General features: G+C 41.8%; 1 protein-coding gene across 11 annotated transcripts in view; it reads right to left on the reverse strand.

The window, feature by feature from the left end:
* The window catches only part of ATXN1 (ataxin 1), a 224,483-nt gene that overhangs the window by 142,487 nt on the left and 67,441 nt on the right, over positions 1 to 14,555 (reverse strand). For all 11 annotated transcript variants that reach the window (XM_030971064.1, XM_030971059.1, XM_030971055.1 and 8 more), the window contains one exon: positions 13,050 to 13,172. The gene's annotated coding sequence lies outside the window, so the exon portion shown is untranslated. The remainder of the gene's footprint in view (positions 1 to 13,049; positions 13,173 to 14,555) is intronic.

Here is a 14,555-nt window from a genome sequence, read left to right on the forward strand (position 1 = left end):
CACAGCCTTATGGGGACAGAACCTGGGCTGAGCAGGGCACAAAGATGCTGCCAGATAGTCAAGGGAAGCTATGCAGAGGTGCAGCTAGAAAGACTTGATTGTCCTCAGGGTTAAGCAGTCAGCCACACCAAGAAAACTGAAGGGAGTCTTGCCTCCCAACTATTCAAGCTTCCAGAAATTTTGATACCTAAGCAGAATTTAAAAAAAAAAAAAAAACTAACAAAGAAAACAAATTTAAAAACCACCCCACAACTGGAAATGCAGCTCCCTGTGCAGTCAGGATCCAGGAGATGAACCATCCCTGCCCCTTGAAATGAACAGCCACTCACAGACAGCACTTTGTGCTCTTCTCCCATCAGCTATTCAAGTTGGCCCCACGGCAAAACAGGCACAATTCAACCCAAACTGGGACAGTGGGACTGTGCCACAAGAGGAGGCCTGGCAAGGTCAGCAGCTGAGCCCCAGATGACAATTTTTCATCAACTGGGGAGAGTTGATTTGGGTCTGCCTACCAGACACCATAAATTGCTGAGCTCAGGGGACCTTCACACCCTCCACACAGCTTTTCAGGCAAATTTGGCCAAAACTGCCCCACAACTTTGGAAGTTACTGGGCCAATGCACTTAAGGAAAGACAGGCAGCACACTCACAAGAGCCCCATTTCCTCAGGCTGACATCATTCAAGCAGGCAGCATCCCTGCTGCCAGCAGTACACCCCTGACCACCTTGCCCCAGCTGCTCCTCCTCACCTCCCTCTGTGCCAGTACAAACCCTCACACTTTCCAGGCCAGAGTGAGAATGATGGCAAGCTAGATCCAGGAACAGATCCTGCTGAAAACTTACCTTTTTTTTTTTTTTTTTTTTTTCAGGGATTATTTTTAACTTGGATCCTTTCCCAGACCCAGCTCAGAGCATGACTACACAACGCTTATGTCAGCACAAGGAAGCCATCTAATGAGCACACATGAGGGGGGCAGGATCGCTGCCATCGCTATCCTCACCACCTTAATGAGCTTGTAAAACAACAGCCCATAGACAGCAGGTTAAAAAGTCACAGAGCTTCAGTAAATTGAGGATGGCACATACAAAACCAAAAAAATAAAAACCTAGAAACTCATACACATAGGTTATGCAGCCACTGCCATATCAAGCTGCCAAAACACAGCAAAAGCACAGGGCCCTCCACTGAGGAAAAGCAACCCTGCACTCAGCTCCACCAAAACCCCAATGCAGAAGGGCTCCTGACACACACCCACAGAAAATCTTGGTCATTACTACTTCCTAAATAGGACACGCAAAGAAAACCCACAGCATGTAAACCACTGGTACCTCAAAATGACCTTTCTCTTATCTCTTTGGCTAGGCATGCTCTCTCTGCCCTGCTCTGTCCCCGGAGAAACACCAAACAGCCCGGCCCCAGCTCAAGGAGGAAGCATAAAAGCAAAAGAGAAGGGAAGGTGAACAGATCAAACAATTCTCCTTCCTCATGACCTGTGGGTGCAAACCCATCACAACACATTGTGTAACCTTAAACACATGTTAAGATGGAGACAAAAATCCATGATTACTGCTTCTGGTGTTTTGCTGACCAGTGCATTATTACTGCTCCGGTGGCAATCAGCAAATCTGTCATGAAAAAAAAGGATGTGTTGGGTTTGCTATCGATCCTTGTAATTCCTGTCTGAGAATAATCATACCATCTTGAAATATAGCCCAAGACAGCACTGTTATTCCGGAACTGAGCTGCTTTTGGAAGATGAGTAAAAAGCAGTTACATGCTCTTAGATATCTTCTTGAGGTTGCAGACAATTGTTCCTGGCTTGACAGACACATTTTCTGAACCTTTACATATTCTCTTTCCCCTGTAGCTGAAAGAGCCACACACATATAAAGAAAAATCTGGCTATCCCAAGAAATCATGTAACTGACTATACACAGAGGGCTGTCAGGTAGGCACAAAATAAACTAACTGAAATAATATGATTTTTTTCTCCCTCTAATATCCTTCATTTATAGTCACTGTCAGTGTGACAACCAAGAACAGTAAGTGGAATGATTTCATGCATGATTTCATATCTCAATATTTCATTAATATATCCCCTTGTGCAGCAGACAGTTTCTATCACTTGCTTTGTATTAGGGCAACAGAGTAAGGCACCTCAAATGAAGCCTGGAGCGGTAACCATTCCCTGAAACCAGAGCTAAAACCCAGACTAACAGACTGTGACAATTGCCAGATCACCTCTTTCTCCTCACTGAAGTCTGGACATCACCAATGGATGGGGAGGCAGAAGCACAAGCCTCTGATGGCATCCAAAACTGCCCCCAAAAATGCATATGAAAACAGATATTGGAAGCATGGCTAGAACAACAGTACCAAACAAAACATATGATGATAGTCCAAGTCCATTGTAGCTGGAAAACAGAGAAACACAGCCCTGAAGAGGGATCAGAACAATACTGACTTAAAAATTGTTAAGGGTTCTTGTTAAGTGTACATTCTGGCATATTCATAATGCACAAATATTTTGTGTGCATATGTGTGTGAAATTCAATATAATTCCTAATTCTTGGTATCTTGGATAACACCTGTCTGTTTTCCAGACCTGAGTTTCAGAAGTTTACTACTTTTTCACAAAAGAATTCAGAAGGACTGTGGTCTCTTTAACAGTGAAGCTCTGTCCTCCATCCCACACATGTTCCCACTGACTCCAACCAGCCTAAAGTTAACCATAAATACAATGGAAAGTCGAATACAAAGGTAGCTTGTTGGCTAATTTTTCCTTTTTTTCTGATGTGCTATTAGGCTATTCATAACAAATATAAAATACTTCTTTCTCTTTAATTAACAGGTAGTACAAACAAAGCCTCTAATATTTTACAAACCTAATTGATGCAAAATACTAGATATGTGTTCTAGGTCTCTGTTTTTCAGATTTTTATTACCACATTCTGACTTCTTTTCATTCCATTAATGCTTTCAACAGGTTATTAAAAAGCACAGTCTTGCTAATTTACTGTAATGTTTAGGATACCTACTCTAAATTTATGGAAGAAATCAATAAATTGATCAATCAATAAAAAGAAACAGAAAAGTGACAAAATACATTTTGTTCTATTACTGTGGCAATTCTAAATGGTGTTTTAATTATTCATATAAATATCTCTAATGCATTAGTAAATGTGATGTATTGCACACCTACTTTTTTTTTTCTTTTTAATTCTTGGATCCCAATTCAGGAATGTTGTCCCTTGCAGAAATACATAGAAGGCCTCTGAATGTTTTTTTTAGTATTTGATTCTAAGTACTCAAATGCTGTCCCTGCTTTGGATCCACAATACCACAAGATTACTTACTCCATAGCACTCTCTGCTGAGAGCAGACCCATAGAGAAAGTCACATAATGTCACACAGCCTTGTAACACACCACATAACATAACCAGGGGGAAGAGGCACCTCTCCATTGCTCCTGCCATAGCCAACAAGCAAATTCCCAGCGCTGCAGCTTGGAAGGGGAGGCAATCGTGTATATTAACATCCCACTGAGAAAACTAGGATGAAGCAATGAGCTAGTGAATATCCTTGGGAAGACATGTCAGGGTCTAAATTCTGGGCCTGCCTAGCCAAGCCCCTCCTCCTTTTTCATCAACACAAAATTCTGTGCACCTTCTGTACCCAGCACCCCAGGCAATGCCAGTCTCACTCATTCACAGCCACGCTCACTCTGCCTACCCAGTAGCTACACTGAAGTAGTTAACTACCATCCTTGTCCCAGGAGAGACACCAACAGCACAAAGAAAGCTGCAAAGCCCGTGAGTGATTCTGCGTAGAGGTGGAATTTTTCAAATTATGATAATGAGCTTCAAAAGAGAGTGCACAGAGCTGCACAGATACACTCCCTTTTTACGTCAGAAGGCACATAAAGGGTTGACTAACCTCTACTGCTTATTTTATGTTATAATCTCACCCCTCCCTTATTTAGCAACTTCCTCCTTAAGCCCTGGCATCTCTTCTCCATTTCCCTCACAATCTTGGGGCCTTTTCCTCCCAAGATTATAATCTACTGGAAGTTCCCCCTCCCTGACCACTACCCACATCCCAGTCTTTGTTCTGGCTCCCTACAGCGCTCAGTGTCTGGACAGGCTTCACATTCACTCCAGATTTATTGCTCTCCTGCCTTCAAAGCTTGTGAAGCAGGTTTTCATTCAGCTACCCTTGCCTGCCAGGATGGGGAGCAGTGTATGGAAACTGAAAAGAGCTCACGAGCACCAGGCAAGCAGGCCTTTGCAACAGAAACCCAAGGTAAAAATGCTCACCGTGCGTCTTATTTAGTTCAAAGCTGAAATGTTTCTGTCTAGGATGTCTGTTTGTATCTCAAGTCACAGAGAAGCCATTAGTACCAATAATGTGTCATTACGGGGGCGTCAGCAGAGACTCCACAGCTAAGGTTAATTTCAGATGCATAATTTAAAGCAGAAATAAAATCCCTCCATTTCACACTTTAATGACTCAATTCAAATCATTCTTCAAATTTGACACAGCAGCTCTTAAGGGGACACTTGCATTTTTTTCTTGTCCCTTTTTGGTTTTTTCTGGCCAATTTTAAGTAAAATACTTATCTAGTGCAGAAGTAAAATACACAGATCTTCCATTTACAACCACTTTAACCTGTCTTCCCCCTCACATTTCTTTTCAGCAGTTTCATACTTCACACATTCACTCTGACACATTAGAATATGTATGATACAGGCCACTTCCGCAAGTTAAAAAAAACCAAACCCGTTCAGAGTTAAAATTTCACTCACTGTAACCCCAGGGATTTTGCCAAGAACAGCTGACAACACTGTTTATCTTAAACATACCACATCACTTAGGTAACAGTAGTACCCCCACAATTCTTTGTCCTTAGTATTTCTACTCACAGCATCCTGCTAAAATACATTAAATACATAATCCTTGGTTTTCAAACTGAGGCAAAGACAGAAGGATGCTGGGGTTTCAACAAGTGCTTCAAGCTGGTCCAAGTCTCCCAAATCACCGATAATTTGTTCTGTCAGGCTACTTCTCTCAGAACAGCTGATAAAACACAGAAATAATTAAGCAAAAACTCATCACAACATAATGAAGCAGCATGATAGTGAGATCTTCATGCTGCTGAGGATGCTACACCTCTCTATCAGACATCTCCTGCCTGTTGCTGTAGATTCTTCAATTAAGCTCACGTAATATTACAAAAATGTGTAGAAACATAGAATGACTTTTGTCATCCGACACAACTCTATTTTGTTCTGAACTTTCAAGAAATCACAGTTCAAGCACACAGACATTCTTTGGAGAGCTGCCCTCAATGCTAAAAATGGCAATGGAATTGCACAAGGCAGGGGGGAGGGGAGAGAAGAAAATTCCAAGAAAACTTTGACTCATCCATTGTAATTCCTCAGGTTTTTGGAGCAGAGAATGGAATGCCATCAAGCTAAAATTGACAGAGCTATTTTCTGATCTCTAAGTGATGTCAATACCTCACAAATCCACAAGTGCTGGGAAAATTTTTCTCTGCAAAATTCTAAGAATGACTCTTAAAATTTGTTGGGTTGGGGGGGGAACCCAGAGCTAAAAGAGGTACTTGAAATTAAACTCCTACGTAGGTGTGTTTTTGAATACTGAGAGTATTAGGCTTCACAGCTTTTTGCTATCTGTGACTCAGACTTGCTGCCACAGGTGTCAAGTCATCAGGGACTTAACTGGAGCTCTGCAGAAACCTACTGCTTTGTGAATATTTTTTTAACTATATGTTAAAAAAATAACCCTCAAAGACAGACAAAAAGCAAGCTTTTCCACTCAGTAAAGACCTGAATCTTTCCAGTCACCAGATTTTACTGTCCTGTCACCTTTCACCTAGAAAAGCAGATTTTTCTGGTTTTCTGTTGTTTAATTCTTAAGGTTTTCAGAACCACATCATGTCCACCAGGGTTTTCAGAACAACACAGTGTCAACCAAGTCGAACAGGAAAACAGCTTCAATAAAGTTCTGAGAATAACACATCTACTCTGGCACGCCAACACACTATTTTTAATTGAAGCTCATTAAAGATGTAATAGAAGAAAAATTATATTCACTTCCAGCACTGTTCCATCAATGCAGTGAGATAATCATGCTGCTGTACCATACATAAAGCAATATTTATGAGTAGTGGTTTAGGTAATTTAATGGAAAGGCAGAAAGCAATGATTCATTCCTTGTTCTATCTGTTGCTGAAAAATTACTTTTGCCAATTGCAGGGCCCAAGCAGGCACACAGAGAGATTGCTTTCAAATGTTAGTAAAACAGAGACCTGGAAAATGAAAAGAGACAAGTCAGTTGAAATGCCGAACAAAAGGAAAAAAATCTGGATTTCAGATGAGAATTACTTTACAGAGCAGCATACAAATGCAGGCCTCTGAAGTAATTTAAACCAAATGCAGATTGAGACTGAAGTCATTTAGTGAGTCAGCACAGTAATAGGACACTAAAATTACATGTGAGAAAAGTGCAATCCTTTTTGTATAGCACACTCTTATTTTATCCCAAATTTTCCTGAAAACAAATTAATTGTATCCTTTGTGTTGTACCTTCTTCATTTCCTTTGGACTCAACCTCTACCTTCCAGAAAGAAACAAATTTCATGCAGGCTGACTAGGACTTGAATTTCCCTTTCACAAAAGTTTCATCTCCAGACCATGACCACATTAATAAACAATCATTGGCATGAACACTACTGACCGTCTTCCAAGTTATGATTACTTTCCTCTGAAAATTCTTTTTTTTTTTTTTAATTAACAGTTAAAACCAAAGCTGCGGAGAATCATTAAAGGTTCTGCCTCCCACATTCTGCCATTCCAGAGGTTTCAATCACCTACAATCTGGTACAGATGGGGACTTCAGTGCTAAATATGCCCCCCATCAGTCAAAGAAAGGCTTTGCCTTCTATCTGCTTCAAATATTTTTTAAACCCATAATGGTTTTTAAACTTAAAAAGCAATCTTCATCTCATTCTTGCCTCATACTTTCAAAAAATGTAATTCTGTGAAAGCCACAACAATTGCTTGTTCAATAGAGACTGCTACTCTCTGAAGTGCTTTCTCAGATAGATTTGTATGGACATACGTGGGAGAAATGAATACTCCAAAAATATCCACAACAGATAACAAGTAGTGTCTAGAAACAACAAAAAGAAACAAAAAAAAAAAAAAAGAAAAAGAAAGTCCTCCAAATGCAGCCTAAATTGGAACGAATGCCTACAGTAGCAACAGCACAGGAAGAGCAAAATGTTATTGTACATTACTGGCCCGCAGCCCACAATTACAAAAAATACTGCAGTATTCCACAGTAACAGCATAAAATATTATCATTTCAAACAAGCAGCTGCAGCACCCTGCCCACAGCAGCCACGTCCCAGAGAGCCAGGGGAGGAGAGGGCTGCCAAAGGACTCCCCACTGCAGAGGGGCAGTGGGCCACGGGGTTGGTGAACCCTTGGGATGCCTTCTCCTGACACCCATGGCTCCATCAGGGCACAAAGAACCACTGCTCAGCAGCAAAATGCTCCCACATGGGCTCCAGCTGCTGAGCCCTCCAGCTGCTGAGCCCTCCAGCAGAAGGGAATCATGATGCTCACTCTGCATTCTCCCTCTTGCTGTAGTGCGCCTTCTGCCAAATCTTCATTTTCACATTGTCTTGGATTCAATAGAATCTCCCCCATCCCAGCTCCCCTGCACTAATGCCTGTGGTACCCAGCCCCCTGTAACAGCCAGCTAGCAGGTTTTAACAGTGGCCTAGCCAGGGGCTCCCACAGAGACTGGCATACAGTGCCATTGTGATGGCTACCATTCCCCTCCCCAGACAGTGAGCAGCTGCTCCACTACAGGTCAGCAAAAGGGGAGACAACACGCACACAAGTTTATCAGCAATGCTCATGTCAACTGCTGTACCCAAGGATGGCCAGCACAGAGGGCAGTCCCACCACAGCAAACAAAAAAACCCCAAAAAGCAACAAGTCCATCTGCTCACTGGAATGCACTGCACACTAATGAATAGCCCTAAGTAGGAATAACACCTACCACATTTGGGTTCTGCATGGATCATAAAAAAAGACCATCTAAGAAGCCACATGTTTTCTGCAAACTTAATGTACTTGCAGAAAAAGCAATCAGAGGAAAAGCAAAGCAGAAACCCAAACTAATGCAGTTTCAGCTAACTAACTACCCCAGTTTCAGCTGAGATGGACTTAATTTTTTTTCCTAGTAGCTTGTAAGTTTTGTGGGTCTTGGATTTAGCATGAGAATAATGTTAATAACACTAGTTGCTCACTAGTGAAGGACTTATCCTAAGTCAAGGACTTTCCATTTTCCTACATTCTGCCAGCAAGGAGGTACACAAGAAGCTGGGAGGGAGTATGACCAGGGCAGCTGGCCCAAACTGGCCAAAGGGATATTCCGTACAATAGAGCATCCTGCTCAATCTGTCAGCTGGGGGAGTTGTCCAGGAGGGGCTGATGGCTGCTTGGGGACAGGCTGGGTATCAGTCAGTGGGTGGTGAGCAACTGTGCTGTGTATCACTTGTCTTTCTCACGTTTTATTTCTCTTTCTCTTCTGGTTGCCTCCCTTTTCATGACATCATCATAATTATCATTACCACTACTGTTGTTATTGTTGTTGCTGTTGTTGTATAATTAAACTGTTCTTATCTCACCGCATAGGTTTTACCTACTTTTTTCCCAATTCTCTTACTCATCCCACTGTGCGGGTGCAGGGAGTGAGTGGCTGCATAGTACTTGGTTGTCATCTGGGGTCAAGCCATGACACTCATGCTCCCTATTACAGCCTGCAAATAGTACAGATTCTCCAGACAAAACTGCAAAGCCTGAGCTTTGCCTCAGCTACCAATTCTGCCTCAGGTATTTGGCCTCTCCCCACTGTCCAACAAGCCTGAAGTTAAGTTTGAAAGACACAAACACTGTTGGGGCACCTTTTAGAGATGTTCAAACCATGATGAAAACTGTTTCTCATGCAGCCAACCAGAGATGATGTTTTCAGGAGGGAGCAAATTAACTGCCATACCTAAATACTTCCCAGTTCACCTGCACTTCTCATCTTTCCCACACCAGATTTTCTCTGCCAAATACAAAGGAGACTGTAGTATATATATGTGCAATATATATGCAATAAACTGCAGTAATATATGCACTAGATTGAAATACTGTATCCTTATAAGCAATTCGTTGGATGAAGGATTCAAAGTCCCACAGGGAGTACTGCAAATACACATTAAGTCTCTGGGTGCTGGATTTGACTCTCTGACGTACATAACAGATGTGTAAAGTAACACATAACCAGATGCCTCTCTAGTGCATGCACAGCTAGAGACTGAAAAGCCCTAAAATGTTGTGTCCAAGGGCAAAAGAAAAGGGAGACAATAAAAACAGAACCACATATCTAGCAAGAAATGAAAAATTTGGGCCTTATGGATTTCTTGTCTACAATGCTGAAATTTTTCATGTCTGTAATTCAGCTATGGTATCTCAAGAGAGGACTTTTCAGGAGGTGGCTGTCCAGCCACTGTGGCCTGATTTGCTCCATGCCAGGGTGATAAATCATTTCTTGATGTCTTTGGAATTTCAGGATCCTACTTCCAAAGCCTCCACTGTGATTTCAAAGACCTCCATCCAGAAGAGTGGTCTAACTCCTTAGAAGAAAAAAATACTCAGGAAAAAAAAAGCATTTGGCTGTATAACAGTCACCACCACAGAGGCCTTTCTCCTTTCCCTGAGCTGGTGTGTCCTGGCCACAGTGGCTAGGAGAAAATAGCTGCTGTGCTTTTGCAATAACCTTCTAAGGCAGAGGAGAATGGTGGGTGAGAAAAAGTCAAAAACTTGTTTAAAAGCCTCAGTTTAAAATTTCTGGCTACTCCCATTTCATGAAGTAACTTAAAACCACTCTCTGCTAGAAACTGTGTGAACCACTGACTTCAGCTCTGGATCCTGCCTTTTGCAAAGCTGCTGATGGGCTTGGATCCAAGGCTTTGGTTCAAGCTCTTATGTACTCCATACTGAAATTAACTATACTATACATCCTTTACAATAAATAGCCTCACAGTGAGGAAGGACAGGATCAGCACAGTTCATTTTTCCATCACTCTTTTGAAAGTTTAGGGAAAGCACTGGAAACATTACAGCTTTTGAATATTTTGCCTTATGTGGTTTACAGGCAGCATAGTGAACGGCTGTGCAAGCTTCACCCATTTTCCTGGGACATGCAGTGTGACAGTGTGAGTCCCAGGCAGTGCCCACCAGAGCCAAGCAGAAGGGGCATGGTGGCAGTGGCACGGCCACATCTCGCCACAGTGCTGCCCTGCACTGTGCCACTGCACTCTCCTGCCTCCCTGCACTGAAGGTCTCCCTTCTCTGTCCCCACTACCTCCTCTTTACAAAGGCTCACACACACATACTGAAACAAAAGAATAATTCCATTATGTGCCTGGTAGCCTGTGCACTTTCCTTCTGATTCACAATAGCGGGGCCCCATTGAAAAGATCCATATACAGGGAGTGGGAAAAAAAATCTTAAGTCTCTAGCAAGCACACATATTATCCAAGCCTCATTTCCACTTAACACAAGTTGCTTTGGGATCTAATGCAGCTGATTTGAGGGGAAAATACAAACAAACAAACAAAGTCTTCTTCCATTAGCCAGGGCAGGGGGTGAGGAAATCGAACCAGTGCCATCTTTGTTGAAGAGTTCCACAAAACTAATGGTTCAGGAGAGCTGAGGAGCATGGTCAGGGGACAATTTGTGACTGATCACTGCCATCTGAACATGGCATGCTGACAGCTGAACGAAGAGCAAAACAAAAAAGGCATGTGTTTAATCTGGGCAGGCTCGGTCCTCTGTGTTCACTCCCAGTGCAAAATACAAAGCAGGAGAGAGTCAGTCTCTCTGCCTGCTCAGCTCAGCGCCCACGTAACTCCCTGGCATATACCACAGGACCTTCTCCATGCACACAAATGGGGACATTATTTCTCCACATGCTGAAAAAAATAAGAAAGGAGAAGGATAGCGGTACAATTTAATATATCCTAAAATGGATCTTTTGGCACCAAAGAGGTTCCCTCAAATACTCTGACAATGAGCTCCTGCACTCTGTGATACAAAAAAAGCTAAAAACAACCTCAACGATTTTCTGAGTGTAACATAGAGCTGATAAAATTATTATAAAGGCCACACAGATGCTACAAAATACCTCTTCCTAAGCTTCAACGTGTGCTTCCTCAGAGAGCAACAAGAAGGCAATTGTGAAAGGAAAACCATGCGCCTTATCCTGGCCTGACATCAATGAAAAGAAGGCAGCAATAAAAACATTTTGATTTATGCTCCACAGAACCAAGAAGGAATGCTTGCCTCCAAGAGAGTGGGATGGACAGAAAGCAAAGGTGGGCTGAGGGTGATCACACAACAGAGCACTTCTCTCTCACTGGTTTGGCCAAGACTGTCACCTGCACCTGAAACAGGGCTTGCCCCAGAGCATTTCCTAACCTCAGCCTTCAAACAAGTTTGCATTAATGCCCCATTTCACAACTACAAAAAGTGCCTCAGACTCCTGCTGAAAGAGTTCTGTATTCCTGTTTGGGCTCACAGTCCCTAGTGCAAGACCTGCACATGAAAAGGAGTTGGCTACACTGATTTGAAAAACTTTTGACCTGTTCAGAAAAATCAGTACAAATACCTACAGGACCACTACAATCTCCCAAGCAATGGCCCCCGTCCACTGACCAGAAAGGAAATATTTAGCTCCCTGCAGTGGGCCTGTTGATTTCAAAAGAAACTTAATAGCTCTGTTCCTACAAAGCAAATACAGAGCAATCACCAGGGTTCGGCTATGCTCTTCTCTCCTCTGAAATCTGGTAAGCAACATATGTCTGCAAATGCCACTTGCCAAAAAGTTTTGATTCTCTGCACATTTGTGGGAATGTATACCCTGCTTTTTCCAGGTAATATGTGTCTTTTTGATTCTGCAAATTCCTTACAGCAGTTTTGTCTCTTTCAGCACAATTGTGGGGCACAACAGAGTAAATAAATTAAAATTTTTATTTAAGGAAGATGGTGGTGTTTTTTAGTGTTCATTTATGCAACATTTTCATTGGTTAAAAGTTTTACAACTCTAGCATTTTATCCTTACTAAATTCAGGTTTGATTCTTTTCTAATGAGAAATGAAAACAAAACAAACAAACAAAAAAGAAGAGTAGAGGGAAAAGGTGAGCTTCTCCTTGTATCTTGTCATTGCCTTTATTAAAAAAAATTAACTCTGACAACACAATTCAGCCTCAGTCAGGGAACTTTTAGTTCAGTTGCTATTCAAATATCCAAGTGCAATTTGCAACTCTAGTTATGAAAGGGGACATTATTTTCTTTATACGTTTAACTCCGTTTGTTCAAAGGCACACTGATGAAGCAATTAAGGTAGATGTATTGCTAAAGCTGGTATAGAATTCACAGGCTTTGCTAAGAAGTTTGGTATTTCAATGAGGTGTTTAAACATAAAAATGAGAACTATGTATTTAATGTAAAAATATCACTTAAGAATGCTGCAAAATCAGATTACTCATGACATTATCACCAACAGATTAGCATATGCCTTTTTCTGACTGGGTGTTGTATGTTCTTCAATAGCTTTCCTCAATAGTTCCCATATGATATAGATTCCAAACTAGGAAATATTTAGGCTCATGCCTGACTTTCAGGGAGAATAGCCTCATTGATTTAAACAGGGTCTAACCCTTATAAATGTCAGAATGATTGCCAGTTTGTGGGACTGGAACTCATGGGGCCCATTTTCAAAAAGATAAGTGCATTACGTATTTTTACTGCTGTTTCTGGGTTTGCCGTTACCATTCTCTCCGTCCCTCTCCTGCCTGCTTTTATTGCCTTCAACAACAATACCATGACACTCCGAGGTAAATAATGATTAATTTAATTACAAACTAACTGTAGCTTATGACAAGACCTTCCAATCACTTACCTCAAATCATGCGTGTTTCAAGATGCAATTGTTAATCTCCTTTTCTCCCCCCGCTCACAGGAGATGTTGCAGACTTTTTTTTCTGGTATTTTGCATTAAAACTCTTTCCCTGTGCTCCAGGATCTTAAACAAAAAAAAAAAAAAAAAAAGAAACACTCAGAATGAAAATGTCATTTCAAGCAATTGGTGGGTGGCTCAGGGGAAATCCCTGACCATTTTTGAATGTATGTTTCATTATCTAAAGCAAGTGTGGTAACTTCCTCCAGCAACAGCTCTTCTGTGAGCTGCACTTAAAAAAAATTTAAAAGACCCAAGTGAACAAAAAAAATAAAACACTGGTTTAGACCACTCAAAACCATGGCATTTGAAAAATCCATAAGATAAGCACACTACAAAGTATTCATTTAAAGCACAATCCAGAATATACCAGACTCCACAAATTTATGACAGCAAAAATGGAACAAAATCCAGAACACAAACCAGAAGAAAAATCATTATGTAAAGTATTAAACTGCTACCCAGTTTTATTCCTGCTATCACTGTTACTATCACTAATAGAACATATACGGCCCTCTCCCTCAGTCTTCACTGAGTTCCTGTAGTATTTCTGTAGTAGCAGCAGCGTGGGGGAAGTAGTAGCCGTGCTGGAGAAGCAATGCAGCATTAGCAGTACAAAACCCAGCCCAGCTGTCGAGAGAGGAAGGAAGGGAGGAGGAGCGACAAAGTAGATGAGTTCAGAGTAACTGGCAGGTCTCTAATACAATCAATTTTGACATTTTCTACCATCACCAAAAAAGGTCTGAAGGCTTTTGACTTTTCAGCGAGTGCTGCTACCAAGAACAGTTTCTCACCGCCCCCTGTTTCACCCTCCTCCCTCTCCTGTACCTGCAGCAAGGCTTGGCCAAGGGCCAGCTGAGTACGTAAGACTCCAAACCAGGCTCTGTCAGCAGGAAAACACTGCCAGCCAGTGCAGAGTTCACGTTCCCTCTGAGAGCGTGGTCTTGCATTTGCATGGCCTCTCTGGGTTACAAGCATCCTAGCTATTTCTCTATGAACAATTTTTAGGACCAACAACCACATTCATTTTTGCTCTGTAAAAAGTCTGAAAGAAACTGTTCCCAGAGTTACACCTGTGGCTAGCCCCACTGAAGCCAACAAATTTACACAACATGACAACAAGAGGATTTGACCTTGAGTGCATGTAAGCCAGAACACTTTGATTTTCTTCCTTGGCTAGAACAGACAGGCCTGAATAATTTTCCTTTTGCTTTTAATTATGAAATGAAGACAATATTCACAGCCTTCTGTAGCTTTATATATCTCAAAAAAGAAAACTTTTCCAAAAGTGGTCAAAAATTCAAAAAGTACAGCTTTCTACACCACAGTGTATTCCCCCACACACCCTGGAGGAAAACAACCCAAAACTTGAAGCAGACCACAACACACAAATAAGGGGAACCTTGACACCTGTACAAAGGCTGTGCCTATGTCACCACTCCCCAGAGC

The sequence above is a fragment of the Camarhynchus parvulus genome, chromosome 2 (assembly GCF_901933205.1).
Source record: "Camarhynchus parvulus chromosome 2, STF_HiC, whole genome shotgun sequence".
Classification (NCBI taxonomy): Eukaryota; Metazoa; Chordata; class Aves; order Passeriformes; family Thraupidae; genus Camarhynchus; species Camarhynchus parvulus.